Here is a 20,232-nt window from a genome sequence, read left to right as displayed (position 1 = left end):
AGAATGCTATTCGGGTCTTCCAAAGAGGAATCGAAAGAGCTATGCTTGGAGTGTCACTTTTCACTCGAATGAGAGTAAGAATCTGGAGTTCCGACCTCCTTCAACGGTCAAGAATCAGGGATGCTGTTTTGTTTGCCAAGGCGTCAAAAATCAGATAGGCTGGACATGTAATAAGATTTGGAGACTGCCACTGGACTAGAGCCATTACCAACTGGATTCCATGGGATGTCAAAAGATTGCATGGCCGCCCACCTACAAGATGGTCAGACTTCTTCATCAAGACCGTGAACGATCTCTTTGAGGCTCTTCATATTCCTAGAATGAACAGATGCCATTGGGCTACACTAGCACATGACAGGGACAAATGGAGACATTACTGGCGTCCACTCAAGCAAATCGATGAGTAACAGGAAGTCAAGTGATCAAGTGATATCCTTAACAATTGTTTTCTAGCCTTTGACTTTGAGTCTATGTTTGCTGTTTAAATATGTTTCTTGCAGACAACAGAGTGTTGGTTTCAATTTTTTAATCCATCCTACCATTCTGTTTCTCTTAATTGGTATATTTAGCCCACTGACTTTGAGATAGATTTTTGTTAGGGGGTCTTGTGCCATCTTTTTGTAAGAATTTGCTATGTCTGTGGGGGTTGTCTTATCTGAAAGTGACCCATCTAAATGACTTTAAGTCTATGAAGTTTAGCTGTGAAGTTGTGTTTTGTTCCTTCAAAATCTGAATAAGAATCTGGTGGGTAAAGTATTCTTGGTGAGCATTTGTTTCATTGAATTTTATTCAACTGTATTTCACCACTATCTTCAAGCATGGAAGATTTAATCTGATAAGTTGGTTGTACATATTAAGGATGCTCCTTTGTAAGTGATGTCCTTTTGTGATATTTTCTTTCAGTATTCTATCTCTAACATTTTCAGCATTCTGATTAAGATGCATCTCATGGTATTTTCATTTTTATTTTTTTTAGCTGGCACACGTTGGGTCCCCTGGATCTGGGTGCATGTGCTTTTCAGCTATGGGAACTCAGAAATGATGGCCTTGACAGTTGATTCTTCATAGGGGTTTTTCCCCTGTCCCTCTGGGAACTCAAGGATTCTTACATTGTTGTTGAATTCATCCCAAAGTTCTCCTGTCATCTATTGGTTTATTTCGAGGCTATTTTCTATCTTCTGGTGTCTTCTGGAGATTTCCTGCACCTCATCTTGGAGTTCACTGATTCTGTGTTCAGAAGCTGTTACTCTGTTAATGAGGTCTCCCAGTGAGTTTTTCATTATATCTTCCAGTTTTTAGATCTGGCATTTATGCTTGTATTTTCATTTGTATTTTCCTTATTTCTGCTCTCATATTCTCTTGTGCTTCATTGGAGGTGCACTCCATTGTTTCTTTGAGTTTCCTATGGATCTTCACCAATCTCATTCTAAATTCTTTATAAGAGAGGTTATATAGCTCATTGTTACTGGTTGGTTCATCTGGGCTAGGATCTGCACTAAGTTTAGTGGGTTACTGCGTTGCTTAACTATTGTGACTGTTGTAATTTGGAGTTGTTTCTTCTGCATTGTCGTAGTTAGAATGTCTGTGTATGTCTATGATCAATTATGGAGAGGTGAAGAAATACATGCCTGTTCCTCTTCATACCACGATGTCGCTCTACAATAGATGGGGTTCAATCCTGAGCTGGGGAGCAAAATTCATTCATCATCCTGTTATTCGTCGATTGCCTCGAGCAGGCCCCAGTAACGTTTCTTTCATCCTAGACCTGAGATTACATTCAAGGCTCTTTAGGAGAATGAGACCCATCATAGTTACTGGTATTTGTCATATTTGGTACGCCACGGGGAGTTTGCCAGACTACGCCATGTGGGCAGGCTACATTCTATAGTCTGCTAGTTTGTCCAAAGTAGGAATGAGATAATAAGATGTCATAAAAAGATGTCCTGATAAGATGTCACGATTCTGGGAGCTGGATGCTCAACTCCAATCCGAGTAGGCTTGGAGATCTCGGCCCCGGAACCCGTGTGGCTTTGTCCCTCTGCCAGTACCTTCATGTGTGCGGAGAGTGGTCTCAGCATGCTGGTGGCAGGTCCTGGAGGTCTTGGGTTCAGGAGATCTGGTTGGAGCGGGGAGGAAGCTCAACCCGCTCCCCTCCAAGGGACCCCAGCGAGGAACAGCCAGGCGCCAGGGCAGGAGATTGCACTGGTCTCGTCCGGGAGCTGCATTTTATAGTCTCTGAGTCTTGGCCGTTGATGGGATTACACGGTGCCAGGGGGCCAGGTGGTGGGTGTGACCCCTGTCTACTGGCATTTGGAGGATCTGAGTGGAGGATGCTCGACTACAATCCACGTAGGCTTGGAGATCTCGGCCCCGGAACCCTCGTAGCTTTGTCCCTCTGCCTGTACCTTCATGAGTGCAGAGAGTGGTCTCAGCATGGTGGTGGCTGGTCCTGGAGTCTTCGGCTCCTGAAGCCCTGGTTGTGGCTGGGAGGAAGCTCAACCCGCTCCCCTCCATGGGACCCCAGCGAGGAACAGCCAGGCGTGGGGGCAGGAGACTGCACTGGTCTCATCCCGGAGCTGGATTTTATAGTCTCTGAGTCTTTTCCGTTGATGGGATTACAGGGCACCAGGGGGCCAGGTAGTGTGTGTGACCCCCGTCTACAGGAATTTGGAGGATCTGAGTGGAGGATGCCCGACTCCAATCCGAGTAGGCTAGAGATCTCGGCCCTGGAACCCGCATGGCTTTGTACCTCTGCCTGTACCTTCATGTATGAGGAGAGTGGTCTCAGCATGTTTGTGGCTGGTCCTGGAGGTCTTTGGCTGCTGGAGCCTTGGTCGGGGCGGGGAGGAAGCTAAACATGCTCCCCTCCAAGGGACCCTGGCGAGGAACAGCCAGGCGCAGGGGCAGGAGACTGCACTGGTCTCCTCCGGGAGCTGGATTTTATAGTCTCTGAGTCTTGGCCGTTCATGGGATTACAAGGCGTGAGGGGGCCAGGTGGTGGGTGTGACCCCCGTCTACTGGCATTTCGAGGTTCTGGGTGCAGGATAGTCAACTCCAATCTGAGTCGGCTTGGAGATCTCGGCCCCGGAACCTGCGTGGCTTTATCCCTCTGCCAGTACATTTATCTGTGCGGAGAATGGTCTCAGCATGGTGGTGGCTGGTCCTGGAGTCTTCGGCTGCTGGAGCCCTGGTTGTGGCTGGGAGGAAGCTCAACCCACTCCCCTCCAAGGGACCCCAGCGAGGAACAGCCAGGCGCAGGGGCAGGAGACTGCACTGGTCTCGTCGGGGGGTGGATTTTATAGTCTCTGAGTCTTGGCCGTTGATGGGATTACAGGGCACCAGGGGGCCACGTAGTGGGTGTGACCCCCGTCTATTGGAATTTGCAGGATCTGAGTGGAGGATGCCCGACTCCAATCCGAGTAGGCTTGGAGATCTTGGCCCCGGAACCCATGTTGCTTTGTCCCTCTGCCAGTAACTTCATGTGTGCGCAGAGTGGACTCAGCATGGTGGTGGCTGGTCCTGGAGGTTTTCAACTGCTGGAGCTGGGGTCGGGGCGGGGAGGAAGCTCAACCCGCTCACCTCCAAGGGACCCAAGCGAGGATCAGCCAGGCACAGGGGCAGGAGACTGCACTGGTCTCCTCCGGGAGCTGGATTTTATAGTCTCTGAGTCTTGGCCATTGATGGGATTACACGGCGCCAGGGGGCCGTGTAGTGGGTGTCACCCCCGTCTACTGGCATTTCGAGAATCTGGGTGGAGGATGGTTGACTCCAATCCGAGTAGGCTTGGAGATCCCGGCCCCGGAACCCGTGTGGCTTTGTCCCTCTGCCAGTACATTCATGTGTGCAAAGAGTGGTCTCAGCATGCTGGAGGCTGGTCCTGGAGGTCTTCGGCTGCTGGAGCCCTGGTTGTGGCGGAGAGGAAGCTCATCCCGCTCCCCTCCAAGGGACACCAGTGAGGAACAGCCAGGCGGAGGGGCAGGAGACTGCACTGGTCTCGTCCTGGAGCTGGATTTTATAGTCTCTGAGTCTTGGCCGTTGATGGGATTACATGGCGCCAGGGCCCAGGTGGTGGATGTGACCCCCCTCTACTGGAATTTGGAGGATCTGAGTGGAGGATGCTCGACTCCAATCCGAGTAGGCTTGGAGATCTTGGCCCCGGAACCCGCGTGGCTTTGTCCCTCTGCCAGTAACTTCATGTGTGCGCAGAGTGGACTCAGCATGGTGGTGGCTGGTCCTGGAGGTTTTCAACTGCTGGAGCTGGGGTCGGGGCGGGGAGGAAGCTCAACCCGCTCACCTCCAAGGGACCCCAGCGAGTATCAGCCAGGCACAGGGGCAGGAGACTGCACTGGTCTCCTCCATGACCTGGATTTTATAGTCTCTGAGTCTTGGCCGTTGATGGGATTACACGGCGCCAGGGGGCCGTGTGGTGGGTGTCACCCTCGTCTACTGGCATTTCGAGGATCTGGGTGCAGGATAGTCGACTTCAATCTGAGTAGGCTTGGAGATCTCGGCCCCGGATCCCGCATGGCTTTGTACCTCTGCCTGTACCTTCATGTATGAGGAGAGTGGTCTCAGCATGGTGGTGGGTGGTCCTGGAGGTCCTCGGCTGCTGGAGCCCTGGTCGGGGCGGGGACCGGGGCGGGGACCGAGCTCAACCTGCTCCCCTCCAAGGGACCCCAGCGAGGAACAGCCAGGCGCAGGGGCAGGAGACTGCACTGGTCTCATAAGGGAGCTGGATTTTATAGTCTCTGAGTCTTGGCCGTTGATGGGATTACACGGCGCCAGGGGGCCGTGTGGTGGGTGTCACCCTCGTCTACTGGCATTTCGAGGATCTGGGTGGAGGATAGTCGACTTCATTCCAAGTAGGCTTGGAGATCTCGGCCCCAGAACCCGCGTGGCTTTGTCCTTCTGCCAGTACCTTCATGTGTGCTGAGAGTGGTCTCAGCATGGTGGTGGCTCGTCCTGGAGGTCTTCGGCTGCCGGAGCCCTGGTCGGGGCGGGGAGGAAGATCACCCCACTCCCCTCCAAGGGACCCCGACGAGGAATAGCCAGGCACAGGGGCAGGGGAGCAAAATGGCCTCCCTGAATTCAAACCAGAGTCCCGGATGCCTTTCTGGCCCCTTCTTTTTAGTATTTCAGGGACTGCAATTGGGCAGAGAAGATGGCTTCTTTACTGTTAGTTTATTATTTGTTTTTAACATAGTTGTTTTTATTGCTTCATTTTTAGCCTATGTCTTCCAATATGCTTCCATGTTTACATCTGTAACTCGGAGAGCAAAATTTAGTTCAAGAATTGTTCTACCAACAGAATTCCCATATTCAAATAAAAAAAACCCATACATTTAATATGGTCAAACCAATAGTATTAAATATTTTTATATTATTTTTTATCTAAATATACAATGCAAACTTAACATTACCTATACATTTCCTTATATTCAACCCTTTTTGAATTAATACAATAATTTTATCATTCTCTTTGGAAAATAAGCAATGGAATGAGCTTTATTAGAATAAACATAACATAGATCTATCAAATCATTGAAATATTTTTGTAACATTTTGGGTAATATTTAAATTACCCAGGGCTGGAGTGATAGCAAAGCAGGTGGGGCGTTTGCCTTGCACGCAGCCAACATGGCTGACCCGAGTTAGATTCCTCTGCTCCTCTCAGAGAGCCTTGAAAGCTACTGAGAGTATCTTGCCCGCACAGCAAAGCCTGGCAAGCTACCCGTGACGTATTCAATATGTCAAACACAGTAACAACAAAGTCTCACAATGGAGACGTTACTGGGCCCGCTTGAGCAAATTGATGAACAACGGGAGGACAATGACAATGACAGTGACAATTTAAATTACCAAATAGTAATTTAAATCCAATTAGTAATTTAAATCCTAAATAGTAGTTTTAATAAGTCAACTGTCAGCTCTAGAAATAAGGAAAAAATTTAGAGAAGTAACTATAGGTTTGGATTTTCTAAAGGGATTGCAACATACAGACTTCCTTGACATTTTTAGGTTTTTAAAAACAAGTTTGATAATGCAGTTTTAATGTGTCTGATATTATCTTATATTGATAATGCTATATAACAAAATGTGATATAGAATTGAGCAATTCAAAAAGATATAAGTAAATGATACTTCAGTAATACTAATTGTAAATTAGAATTAACTTACCACAAGTCAATTTTTTTGGTTTTGTCTTGTTTTGTTTTGATGCCACAGCTAGCTGTGCTCAGGGCTTCTTCCTTGCTCTGTGCTCAGGGATCACTTCTGAGGGTTCAAGGGACCATAGATGGACCCATGTCAGAAGCCTGCAAGGCAAGCTCCCTTTCTGCTGTACTGTCTCTCTGGCCCTGTCAATTTAAAAATTTTTTAAAGAAAAGTAAGTCACTCTATTTCCAGCTATAAATCAAATTATAACTTACAGCAGATCTTTAATTCAAAAAATCATTAAATGCCATGAAATTTATTTGTATTCTTAAAAATTAAAAATTAAAAAAAACTTAAGGAAGCTTACTATTTTCTTGTGTTGTTGTAAAAACATCCATCAGGTTTGAATTTGCCATCTTGCAGATTTTGTTTCATCATATCAACTGAGTCAAGAAGATCCATAGCACTGAAATATTATAAATTTTTTTTAAAAAAGCTCTTTAATTGTTCACATTTTTACTTGCTCAATTCTAAAAAATACTATATATATGAATTTCTTAAAATACATATAAACTGAGTTGTGGCGGGAGGGGTGAAGCAGCTGAACGATGAAGAATCTGCTCCTCATGAACATGGGCCTGGGCTCTATCACCAGCACAGAAACAGCACCACCAATACAATGAAACTCTTAGAAATCTTGCTGAACAGTTCCCAAAGTTAAAGAATGCAGACATCCAGATCCAAGGAGCCAGAAGAGTGCCAGCTAAAAGAGACCCGAATAAAAACACTCCAAGGCTAAGCGAAATGAGTCAAAAAGAGAGGGACAGACATAGAAAGATTGCGTTTATCTGGGAATATAAAGTAACAAAATAAGAGACTAACAACCAAGAATAGCCGAGATAAGTACCAGGAGGCTCACTCCATTACTTGGAGGCCAGCCGCACATGCTGGGGGAAAAGGGAAAAGGCAGCTCAGATAGAGAAGGGAGCACCAAATAATAATGGGTGTTGGGCGGATCCTCCCAGGATGGGAGAAGCATGCTGAAAGTAGACTCTAGACCAAACATGATTGCCACTCAATGGCTCTTTTGCAAACCACAACACCCAAAAGGAGAGAGAAAACAAAAGGGAATGCCACAGGGGTGGTATGGGATGGGGGGTGGGGCGGTGGGAGGGATACTGGGAGCACTGGAGGTGGAGAATGGGCACTGATGGAGGGATGGGTACTCAATCATTGTATAACTGAAATCCAAGCACAAAAATTTGTACTTCTACAACTGTACCTCATGGTGTTTCACTAATAAAAATTAAAAAACAAATCAAAAAATAAATATTTAAACTTTAAATTCAATTATTATGCCATATAACTCAATTTTCAGGTTTATTTTAGGGGCAGAAAAATCAGAATCAAGTTTGTCCTCATCAAATATAGTATAAAATAATAGGAAAAAATTTAATTTTTTAAACTGAGCTATATTTTAAGTGATTCACATTACTAAGGGGATCAAGTGTAAACGATTGTTCTATTTACTTTCAATAATTCCTAGGTTCTCCAAGATTTGCTCAAATAAAATGTTCACTCTTAAATAATACTATTTATCTTTGTTCTCGGAGAGCCTGGCAAGCTACAGAGAGCATCTCGCCCACACGGCAAAGTTTGGCAAGCTACCCGTGGCCTATTTGATATGCCAAACACAGTAACAAGTGTCACAATGGAGACATTACTGGGCCCGCTCGGGCAAATCAATGGACAACTGGTGGACATTGCTACAGTGCTACAGTGCTACCTAAAATTAATATTACTTCTTTTTTTGGCGGGGGGGCATACCTAGCGATGCACAGGTATTACTCCTGGCTATGCACCCAGGAGTTACTCCTGATGGTGCTCAGGGGACCATATGGCATGCTGGCGACCGAAGCCAGGTTGGCCGTGAGCAAGGCAAATGCCCTACCCGCTATGCGGGTTAATTTGCGGCTCCAGCCTCAAATTAATATTGTTTTAAGTACAAAAAAAAAGGTCAAATGAACTCCTCTCAAAACTCAAATATAACTTTTATAAGTGGAAGCACACTTCAAATAGTCTGATAAATAATTTGAATAAAAGTATAGCTTTAAGGAATGCATGCAGATAAGAAATGCTGAAGAGAAAAAGCACACCACACTGTATTCGGATATTGGAGAAAACAGCAGCATTTTGTCAAATGACTGCTGCCATTCAGTTGTCTGGTGATGGAGACTGAATGTGTACATGGTCTATTTCACCAGCAGGGTGAGCTCAGTCCTCTACAATAAACGTTTCTATGTAAATCTCATGGAAGCTAAAAGAAATCTTTTCTATAGTTACAAGCATGGATGAATACATGCATAAAAGCAAACTATTAAATATGATTGTACACTAATACTAATTTATTATTTTATTATTTACTATTAAATATGATGGTATAAAAATTTCATAAAGCAGCCCTACAAAAATAGCTTTAAAAAGTAATTGCTATATTAAGATTCTACCACATGTTTTGCAGTCACAGTGTCACCAAAGTAAAATTATATTTTAGTGAAGTATTTAAATCTCTCCTATTTTTCTTATTACTAATCTTTATTGTTTTCTCACTTGTATTTGCTAATTTTTGTTTTGCTTTTCCTATTCTTCTTTAATTCCACATCCTTGGTTTTTCATCTTTTATAGGATTATGGTTTAGCTCTATACTAAACATTAAAATAAAGTGAATTGTTTTCAATGTAAATATGTAGTATACAAAGCATATTGAAAATATTTCAAATTTTAAGTGTACAATAACTTTAAGCAAATATTATTACCAAATACAAATTTTATTTATTTATTTATTTTGCTTTTTTTAGGTCACACCCAGCGATGCACAGGGGTTACTCCTGGCTCATGCACTCAGGAATCACTTCTGACAGTGCTCAGGGAATCATATGGGATGCTGGGAATCCAACACCCTATCCACTGTACTATCGCTCCAGCCCCCAAATACAAATTTTACATATAAAATATTTCAGAAAATTTAACCAGAATTCTGAACAAACTGCCAAATATAGAGGATTATTTCATCAACATAAAGGAGAAAGTGCTTAATAACTGACCTAGTAGAAGAAGGCACTATGACCAAATGTCTTCCAATGCAGCTCCAAATGGTTGAGTATAAAAGTTTATCCATAGGATTATAAGATCAAGTTAACCTATATATGTATTAAAAAGGATGTTTAAGTCAATAAAGTTCAATGTCACCTTAAAAATCAAACACATTAATATAATGTGAAACTTACTCAGTATTGTCATGACATTATAAAATAAATAAAACTGCATCTTTAGTAACAAATTGCAATCATCAGATTAGTTATGTGGATAGATTATGGCATTATTCACAGAAAACTTTTAGAAAACAAGAAAGCGTATATGCTGTCTGAAAACCCAGAAAATAGGAGCAGGTATTAAAAGCAGAAATAATGGTGCCTCGCCTGGACTCCTTAACCCCTACTCCTCTCTACCACATGGAACCTCAGACTGCAGAAAGAGCTGTCAGAAACCTAAGAAACTGAGATTGGACATTTTGGTTTTCAAGTAACTTTAAATACCTAATAATATATATATAATTTCTTAGACTTTTAACAAAGAATACACTGAACTAACAACATTTTTAAGTTATGCAACTCAGATTTATGTAAAAACAATTGTTTCCGATAATGCTCAATAACATTAAAGGAATATTACAGAGATAGGTATATTATTATGGCCATTTGCTTTGAAAGAAATTCCGAGAATAAACATAGCTTTCAACATTAATTCACACAATGAATATACGACCAACTTTAATTTTTAAAAAAAATTTTTTTTTTTGCTTTTTGGGTCACACCTGGTGATACACAGGGGTTACTCCTGGATCTGCACTCAGGAGTTACTCCTGGCGGTGCTCAGGGGACCATATGGGATGGGGAGGACTGCTCCACGTCTTGGAAGCTGGCAGCATATGCCGGGGGGAAAAGGCAGTTCAGACAGAAAGGGGAACACCAAGTAAAGGGTGTTTGGAGGACTTGCTGGGGATGCAAGATGCGTGCTAAAGGCTGAAAGTAGACTACAGACCGAACATGATGGCCACTCAATACCTCTATTGCAAACCCCAACAACCTAAAGGAAAGAGAGAGAAAGAGGGAATGCCCTGCCATAGAGGTTGGGTGGGGTGGGGGTGTGGTAGTGGGCAGGCTACTGGGTTCATTGGTGGAGAATGGATGGGCACTAGTGGATGGATGGGTACTTGATCATTGTATAACTGAAACCCAAATATGAAAGTTTGTAAGTCTATTTACAAACTAGTTACCATGTAACTGTACATGGTATATCACTAATAAATATATATGTATATATTATCATTACAACATATAATTATAACTCATAAAAATTAAATTTACAAAATTCAAGGAGATTAATATTTACAATATAATTAAGGGAAAAGGTTTATAGAAATACTAACTACCTAGTCATGCATGGTGTCCTGTATTTGATTGAACCAAAATCTTATATATAACGTAAAATCTTCTTGAGATACACATGTCAGTCATTTCTTGGGATTATTAAAAAAAGGAAATCTATCAAAACAAAAAATAGATTAAATTTCTTATGTTTCAGATATTTATCATATTTCTCTAAGAAAACATCTTTAAATAAACTAGTTACTTCATAAAACAGAACTGAGCTTGAAATTCACTAGAACAAATTAACAGCAGGCACAAACTAGGCAAATTATCAGCAATTGACTAGTTTCTCATATTTCATATGTTTCCCATTTTTCTAAGAGAGTTTCTTTAAATAAATTAAAAAGGTAAAGGTAAAGGCCCTCCCGTTGATCGTCGATTTGCTCGAGCGGGCCCAGTAACGTCTCCATTGGAGACTTTGTTGTTACTGTGTCTGGCATATCGGATACTCTCGGTAGCTTGCCGGGCTCTCCGAGAGGTTAAATAAATTACTTTGTAAAAATGAATTGAGCCTAAAAATTCACTAGGACAAATGAATACTAGGCACAAAATAGCAAAATATCAGGTAGTGCAGCAGGCAGAGTACTCTCATTGAGCATGTAGCCAGACTTGATCCTCAGCACCCTGAACATCATCAGAACTGAGCCCTGAGCACAGAGACAGGAGTAAGTCCTGAGCACGCCCAGGTATGGCTTAAATAAAGCCCACCCACAAATGTTTTCCCTCAATTCCCTGTTCTATCACAATCACATCTCAGGGTTCATTCCCACTGGTGACTGTCAAATACACTTACTTTGCTTCTTCATCCTCCACATGAGGACGATCATTTGACATTTGTCTTTTTCTTCTCAGCTCACTTATTATAACAGCTTCCAATTCCATCCAAGTTTCATCCAGGTGACGCTTTCACCTCTTCTCACAGTTGAGCGGTATTGCACGTGTGTTTGTACAAGCTCTTTATCCACTCATCTCTTGTGGGCACTTGCGTTGTTTCCAGATCCTGGCTGCAGTCAACAATGCTGTGATGAGTACAGGTGTGGAGATGTCCTTCAGGCTGAGCCAAACCACAGTCTCTCCAATGAAAAATGAGGTTCCTATCTGGCACACGCCCACTGGCACTTACTCATTTCTGGCTTTGTGTTACACATTTGTGAGTCCCCATGTGAGTGATATTTTATTTTCACTTTGATTTGTATTTCCCTTACAATCAATGATGACGAATTTCCTTTGCCTCTGGGTCAATTTCGCATCTTGAGACCATGTCATTCCTTTCCTTTCCACATTTTTGAATCGTTTTTTTTTCTCTCTTTTTGTTAATTTTTTTTATTTTTATTTTTTTATTAGTGAAACACCATGAGGTACAGTTATAGACTTTCAAATTTTGTGCTTGGGTTTCAGTTATACAATGATCAAGTACCCATCCCTCCACCAGTGCCCACCATCCCCCACCAGGGGTCCCAGCACCCCTCCCATCCCCCCCCCCCCCCCCCGTCCCACCCTGCCTCTGTGGCAGGGTAGTCCCCCTTGTTTTCTCTCTCTTCTTTTGGGTACTGTGTTTTGCACGAGAGGCATTGAGTGGCAATCATGTTTGGTCTATAGACTACTTTTAGCATGCTTCTCCCACCCTGGGAGGGTCCTCACAACACCCTTTATTTGGTGCTCTCTTCTCTATCTGAGCTTCCTTTTCACCTAGCACGTGTGGCTGGCCTTCAAGTCATGGAGCAAAATTCCTGGTACTAATCTCAGCCATTCATGGGTGTTAGTCTCCCATTTTGTTGCTTTTGAATCAGTTTTTCTGATGGAGAGCTTTAAGAGCGCTTTATGTATCTTGGATATTAGTCCTTTATCTTGCGTATGGTCTCAAAATCCTTTCAATCAGCAGAATGTCTTTTAATTGTAGTGCACATTGCTCACAGAATGCAGAAGTGTCCTAGTTTAATATAGTTCCGTTTCTGTTTTTATTACCTTTGCCACTTGAGTTCTTGCATTTCAGACTTCACTGTGGTCATGATTTTGGAGAGTCTTGCCTATGTTTCCCCAATGGATTTTTCAAGATTCAAGTGCAATATAACAATTTTAATTTATTTGAGTTGATTTTTGTTTACAGGGTGAAAGAGGGGTCTATTTTTCCCTTATTGCTTCTGTTTAATTCTTTTTCTTATTTTTCACGATTGTCTGAGATTTCTAACACCTTACTCTGTATGGAGCAGGTCAAGATCTCAAACCGTTTCATAATTGCAAGCACTATGGGAAAGCACAGGGTCACTCCAGACCCAAGTATGATGAAGGCTTGCACCTAATTTCATTTTTTTTTTAATTGTGACTATCTAGCCTTTCCCATAATCATTGGCTAAAGAGGTTTCCTTGCTCCAATTCATGCACTTCTTCATAAATAAATTGCTCATGCATTTGAGGGTTTCTCCCTGACCTCTCAATCCTATGCCATTGAGAAGAGACTTTTTTTCTTCCGGTACCAAGCAATTTTGATTGCTAAAGTTTTGTGTCAGATTTTAAAGTCTGGGGACACAATGCCTCCCATTTTTCCTCAAGATTGCTTTGGCTATGTCAGGAGTTTTGTAGCTAAAGGCAAATTTTAGAAAAATTTACTCCATGTCCTTGAATAATGCCATGGAAATTTTATCGGAATTTGCTGTTTCTGTAAACTGCTTTGAGTTAAGATAGTCATTTTCAAGATGCCGATTCTTATGATCCTTAAACCAAGAATATGTTTCTATTACATTAGTTCATTTTAAATTCCTTTCAGAAGTTTTGCAGTTTTCGCTAAATAGGTCTTTTACCTCCTTTGTTAAACTAAGGGGTTTCTGTTTTTTACATGATTGCAATTGGGTTTATTTCTATTCTGGATTTGGGGTGGTTTTTTTTTTGTTGTTTGTTTGTTTACATGTAAGAATAAATTAGAATCCTGTGCACTGGTTTTGTAGCCTGCTACTTTACTTTATAAATATATTGTTTTGAGGAGTTTTTCAGAGGAGCCTTTTTGTGTTCCTACATACGAAATTCCTAACAGTGCTTTACAGATTTTAATAAGTAAATCTTTCACGTCCTTTCTAAAAATTGATTCCACATTACCTAATTTTTTTCATAACTATAAGCAGGATTTTTAAATTAAATTACTCTTTTATCATTGTTTACATATAAAATCACAAAAGATTTTCCTGTTTGCTTTCGTAAGCTGCTACTTTACTGTAAAGATTTGTTGCTTCTAGGAGTGTTTAATTAATGATTGGTTTTGCAGTTTTAGGGTTCTTGATGTCATTTGTAAACAGTGAATTTGATTTCTTTGCCAATTTGAACACTAATTTAAATTTTTTTTCTTGCTTAATTTCTGTGGCAGCAGCTATCAGAAATGTATTGTATAATAGTGCTCTCAATATATTGTTACATCCATAACAGCGTTGGGAAGTCAAGCACTAAAGAAACAAATTGTGATTGAAGCCGACTTCAGGTGAACCATGTCACCATAACACTAGAAAATACTTTATCTGTGAAACAAACAAACAAAAAACTATAATGTATTTACAGAATAAAATAAGGGATTCACACTATGCTAACATACACCTACAGAAAACAAAGGCAATAAGAAAAATACAAAACCCAAGAAAAGTAAGACATAAATAACATTTTTCCCTTTCTGATATTTGGGCCATTCTCAGTGGTACCTGAGAGTGACTCCCAGTTATTTGCTTGGGGACTTCCTGTGGACCTTGGGGGGCCAAGCAGTGTCAGGGATCCAGCACAGAAGATCCATGGCAAAACATGCTCTCAAGCGATCTGAGTCATTGCTCTGGACAGAGGATTATTTTTTAAGGGCAATACTGACTCTGTCCCCAGTGGCAATTACTTTGAATAAAAGTTTACTCTTCCCCATAAAAAAACATAAATGGCCAAATACATTTTTAAAAACACACAAAAGCCAGTAACCTACTTTATATAGTCTACAAGAAATTCTCCAGCTCTAGAGACACACAAAGGTCAAAAAAATGGAAAAAGATTTCCCATGATGGGAGAATTATGCTGAAAGTGGACTATAGACCAAACATGATTGCCACTCAATGCCTCTTTTGCAGACCACAGCACCCAAAAGGAGAGAGAGAACAAAAGGGAATGCCCTACCACAGAAGCAAGGTGGGATGGGGGAAAAGGGGGGTGGGAGGGATACCGGGATCAGTGGTGGTGGAGAATGGGCACTGGTGGACGGATGGGTACTTGATCATTGTATAACTGAAACCCAAGCACAAAAATGTGTAAGTCTGCAACTGTACCTCATGATATCTCACTATAAAAAAAAATTACATTGTCATCAAAACTTATGAAAATAAATAAATAAATAAATAATGTTCTTCTAAAAAATTTTAAAAAAATAAAAAAGGTTACTTAGAAAAAAAATAAAATCCAAGCACAAAAATTTGTAAGTCTACAACTGTACCTCATGGTGTTTCACTAATAAAAATTTAAAAAAAAAAGATTTCCCATGCAAATAATAGCCAAAAAGGAGCCACAAATGTAACCACAGTAATATTAGACAAAACACTTACCAAGAAAAGCCTATATGAGTGTTTGGATGAGCGCATGTGGCCAAGAGACCTGAGCATTGGTGCTGGAGAAGCAGGAACCTTGAGAGCAGCGAGTGAATCCACGGAACTGTGAGGTCTGGAAAACGGGTCTGCAGCAGGAAATGAGGCAAGCAGGGCATTTGCTCCCCAATGAAATGGGTTCATGTGTCCACGAACAGCCTTCACCAGGCATAGAAGAGGATGTTATCTGCTTAGATCCCTGTAGAAAAAGCTCCAGAATTTGTGTAATAGCTTAGAAAGGTCAAAGGAGTGAGGAGCTCTTTTAGATCTCCCATCCTGTCCAGCAGCAAAATCCTGCTATTTTGTTTCCACAGGGCAATCAACAATCACCCTGATACCAAAAGTAGTCAGAGACATCACAAAAAAGGGAAACTACAAACCAATAGCCTGAAAAATAAAGATTATATGAACCTATCAATAGATGCAGGGAACACATTTGACAAAATCCAACATCCATTAATGATTAAAAACTCTCAATATAAAAATGGAGTTGGAGAAACTTCCCTCAATATAGTTAAAACCATTTAACACAAATCCAAAGAAAGCATAGTACTGCATGGAGGAAAACTAAAAGCCTTCCCTTTCAGATGAGGCACAAGAAAAGGATGGGCTTTCTCACAATTTCTATTCAATATTGTACTGGAAGTCCATGCCATAGTAATCACGCAAGAAGATAATAAGGTAACCAGATAAAAAGTCAAGCTCTCTTGATTTGCAAATTACATGGTACTGTACTTAAAAGCTCTGAACACTACCTAAAAAAAAACCCTCCTAGAAACAAGAGAATTGAATGATAAAGCAGAAGGCTAGTGAATAGACACCTCTCAAAGGAAGATAGGTGGTTGAGCAGTAGGCAAATAAAAAAAATGCTCAGCATCACTTATCAGAGAAATCCAAATCAAGACAACAAGGACACATACCATCTCACACCAGTGAGAATACAATCTGTTCATAGGCCAGAAGGATTAACATAGCCAAGATGGCAATAATCCTCCAAAGCATTATACAGATTCAATGAAATTGTATGATTCAATAAATCATTATACAGATTCACTTCTTTATAAAAAATGCAACTTGTATGTTCCTGACATTTATATGGACTGACAAATCCCTACCAAAAATAGCCAAAGCAATCCTAGGGAAAAAGAAAACTGGAGGAATCACTCTGCCCAATCTCAACTATACTGCAAAGCTGTAGTAATTAAAGCAGTGTGGTATTAGAATAATACCACAGAGCTTGGTATGTAAAATAATAAACAGACTTTAAGACCAGTGAAATAGAACTGAAAACCCAGGAACAGATCCTCAGGTATATGGACAGCTAATCTTGAGTAAATAAGCAAAACATCTGAGGTGGAGCATGAGAACTTCTTCCACAAATGGTGCTGGGAAAACTAGTTGGTCAATGCAAAAAAAAAAAAAAGAAAGAAATCAGAACCTTTTCTAATACCATGTACAAAAGTCAAATCAAAATGGTTAAGTACCTCAATACCCAAAAAAACATAGGCAGAAGAACACTTACGGACACTTGAAGCTAGAGGTATCTTTAAGGAGCCAACTGCCACAGGCCAAGCAAATAAAATCACAGATAAACAGGACAATATCAAAACAACTTATCTCAATGGAAACTGTTACAAAAACACAAAGATTCCTCTCAAACTGGAAGATAAATGACCATCATTCATTTGATAAATTGTTAATATCCAAGATGCATATAAACACTGATAGAAACATGGGAAAAATCCAACCCCATAAAAAAATGGAGAGAAGAGATAAACCGAAACTTCTTCAAAGACATACAAATGATCAAAAAGCATATGAAAAAATGCTATACATAAGTAATCATAATGGGAATGGAAATCAAAACAATGAGATAGCACTTTACCCTACAAAACTGGCACATATCAAAGGATGAGGAAGAAGAGGCTGGGCTGATAAAATCTCAGGGCCAAAATAGGCTGCCAAAACGAAGAAGGACAAAAATGACTGTCTGTACTTTCAGTGCACGTATGCTGGCATCAGATGCATCGAGGACCTGATGGTGCAGGCGCGAAAAACCAAGTACAACATCATTGGTCTGACCGAGATGAGAAAGCATCAATTACATCATGCCATTTTTGACACTGGGGAAGAGCTGTTCCTCGGAACATGTGACAAAAGAGGCATCGGTGGTGTCCTTGTCCTTGTCAACACAAACTTGGCCATAAACATTGATTCATTTGAATGCCTAACAATCCGAATAGGACAATTACACTTAAATAGGTGTGGCTGGAGAAGTTCTATAAAGACCACCACACCTTCTACGAGATCATTGTCAGTGATTTTAGTACCAAGATAGGACCAAGAAGATCAGCCAAAGAACTCTACATCAAGACAAATGGACTAGAATGGAACGAACAGGGTGAAAGGCTGTCCAAGTTCATCATGTCAACCAAGACCATCGATGGTAACTCACAATTGCAGAAGGCCAAATCTAAACGTTGGATATGGGAGTCTCCCAGTGGATGATTCCACAATGAAATTGACCACATCATATTCAATCAATGGTCTTGCCTGACTGATATTGCTGTCTGCGCTCTACCCTCACTCCAAAGAGGTGCATAATAGCAAAAGGATGCTTAGCGCGTGTGTGCATGTGCAAGAACTACTGGCAAAGGCCAGGTTCCTGCACAAGACCAACCCGAGCTCAATCCTTGAGACCCTAGGTGTCCCTGAGGCCTCCAGGAGAGACCTCTAAAATGCAGAGCCAGGGTAAACCCAGGGCACTGCAGGGTGTGGCCGCAAAACAAATGAAAAAAAAATCAACTGGAGGCAATTGAATGCAGCCTAAAGCTGCAGTGCTGACCCTCTCTCTCATGGCCGATAGTCGTGGCCATGATCCTGTGTGTGGCAGCTGCAGATTCTGGAAGTCAATTTCACACCAAATAGTGGTTCATTTTGGGGATCCTTGTATGGTCACCATCCTCATGTCTCTTGGGGGACTTTCAGCACTTGATGCCCTACACGAAGCCTAAGTTCCATAGGCCCATCATCAGGATGTTGCCCATGTCACACCCACATGTCACACAGCTGGGTGTCTCTGAAGTATCACCAAATATGTGGACACCTTATGGTAGTGATGAAGAGCTGATTTCAACCTGGAAGTCATGTGGAAATGCAAAGAAAAGCACAAGTCCTCACTTCCCTTCTTCTGCTGCCTTCTGTGCTCCATGGGAGAAATTCTGCTGCCCTGGCGCAAGGGGGTTGTGCTACAGTATGTCACGATCAGACTGGCCACCATCACCACCGCTGAGATTTGTGAGACGTGCAACATCTATGTGAAGGAACATTCAGCTTGCAGAGAGCTTGCGTTCATTTGGTCATCATCAACGTGCCCCCGTTCTTTGCCATGTTTTATTAAACACCAAAGGAGGATCTGAGCCCATCTAGCAAATGGGGATGTTCTTTCGTGTGAAGCTCATTATCTTCTGGAAAACAGTGGTTATTGCTTTGTTGGTAAAAATTTCATGTGATTTCAGACAGCAGAGACAGAAACATTCTGCACAGAAATGTTCATTGCTGCCATAGTTCACCACTATACCTTATATGGGAGATCAAGAATTACGAGTGTGCAGCTCTTTGTTCCTCAAAACGTCACTTTTTCCACTTCACAACCACACACTGGTAATTACCACGAGCTTGGACACACACTGATGGCACAGAATGTTCTCAGTACGGTTATAGGTACCTGAAGGTCTTTAAGATGACAAAGAACATCACATAAAAGCCGAAACTTCGGAATCCATAATCCAGTGCTGCACTTCTTTATGCTTTTTCTTTCTTCCTTTATTTCTCTATCTTCCTTTCTTCCCTCCTTCATTTCCTCCTACTGTGCTCCCCTCTCCCTTTCTCCTCTTTTTCTTTTATTCTTTCCTTTTTCCTTCCTCCCATCCTAGAGCAATGCAGAGGACCATGGGTTGGACAGCCAATCTATGGAGAAGACATCAGACATAAGGAGGGTCGGTCCAGGTACAAGTTCCAGTTCTGCACAGACTCATTAGGCTCACCTTGACCTGCCTCCAGTGAGGCTCCCACACTCCCACAGGCAGAGAGGGAGTGTCCCAGTGTCTGCCCACAGGAAGTGAGGGGGGTGTTCAAGAAAGAAAGAAAGAAAGAAAGAGAAAGAGAGAGAGAGAGAGAGAGAAAGAGAGAGAGAGAGGTCTGCCATAGAGGCAGGCAGATAGGGGGAAGGAAGACACATGGAGAACATGCATACTGGCATACTGTTGAAGAAATGGGTGTTGGGACATTGTATGACTGAAACCCAATCATGAAAAACTTTGTAACTGTGTATCTCATGGTGAATCAATGCAAAAAAATATTTTAAGTGCCTCAAATCTGTGTGTGTGCGTGTGTGTGAGAGAGAGCAAGAGAGCGAGAGAGAGAGAGAGAGAGAGAGAGAGAGAGTGAGACTATCTTTCTAGTCATTGTATCTGTATGTATTTGAAATACTGGAACGTTAAAGCCAGGTTAAAATCAAAATTAAAGGCCCTTAGGACAAGCTGGAGTTCAGTTGTGAAGTCACATGTACCAATATTTAGAAATATCTGATTTTTGAGATATTTTTAATGATTCTAGCATGACTAGACTAAGGACTCCACCCAGCTACTTAGTGAAGTTGAAAGGCGAGCAAGCCAGCCATACCCTGGAGAACTTACGGTTTATTTGTGAAGAGTTAGCCATGATACTAACTGGAAGAGGCCACTTTAATATGGGAGCAGCCTGGAAGTTGTCTTTCCTTGCAGTTTCATTAAAGAACAAATTAATAAATCAAAATAATTAATTGTAATCACCATTTTTAATTAAATTGTTAGTATGTATGTTAAAGTAATTGATTTAAATTTTTCTTGAAAGTTTTACAATTATGATGTTGAAATTAATAAGTAGGTATTGTTTTGTGATAACTTTTGTGGAACAAGGCTTCCCAGAACTAGACTCTAAGGAAAATTTTGGAT

The 20,232-nt window shown here is 41.5% G+C and overlaps 1 non-coding gene across 1 annotated transcript; it reads right to left on the bottom strand.

Moving 5' to 3' along the window:
• Positions 1-12,812: 12,812 nt before the first annotated feature.
• LOC130019522 (small nucleolar RNA SNORA9) lies at positions 12,813-12,939 on the bottom strand. Its single transcript, XR_008791841.1, has one exon. It is a non-coding gene; the product is annotated as a small nucleolar RNA SNORA9 (small nucleolar RNA).
• Between the last annotated feature and the right edge of the window lie 7,293 nt (positions 12,940-20,232).

The sequence above is a fragment of the Sorex fumeus genome, unplaced genomic scaffold (genome assembly GCF_029834395.1).
Source record: "Sorex fumeus unplaced genomic scaffold, SorFum_2.1 ptg000008l, whole genome shotgun sequence".
Lineage (NCBI taxonomy): Eukaryota > Metazoa > Chordata > Mammalia > Eulipotyphla > Soricidae > Sorex > Sorex fumeus.
The sequence above is the reverse complement of the archived record's forward strand: the minus strand, read 5'-3'. Positions and strand labels throughout refer to the sequence as shown.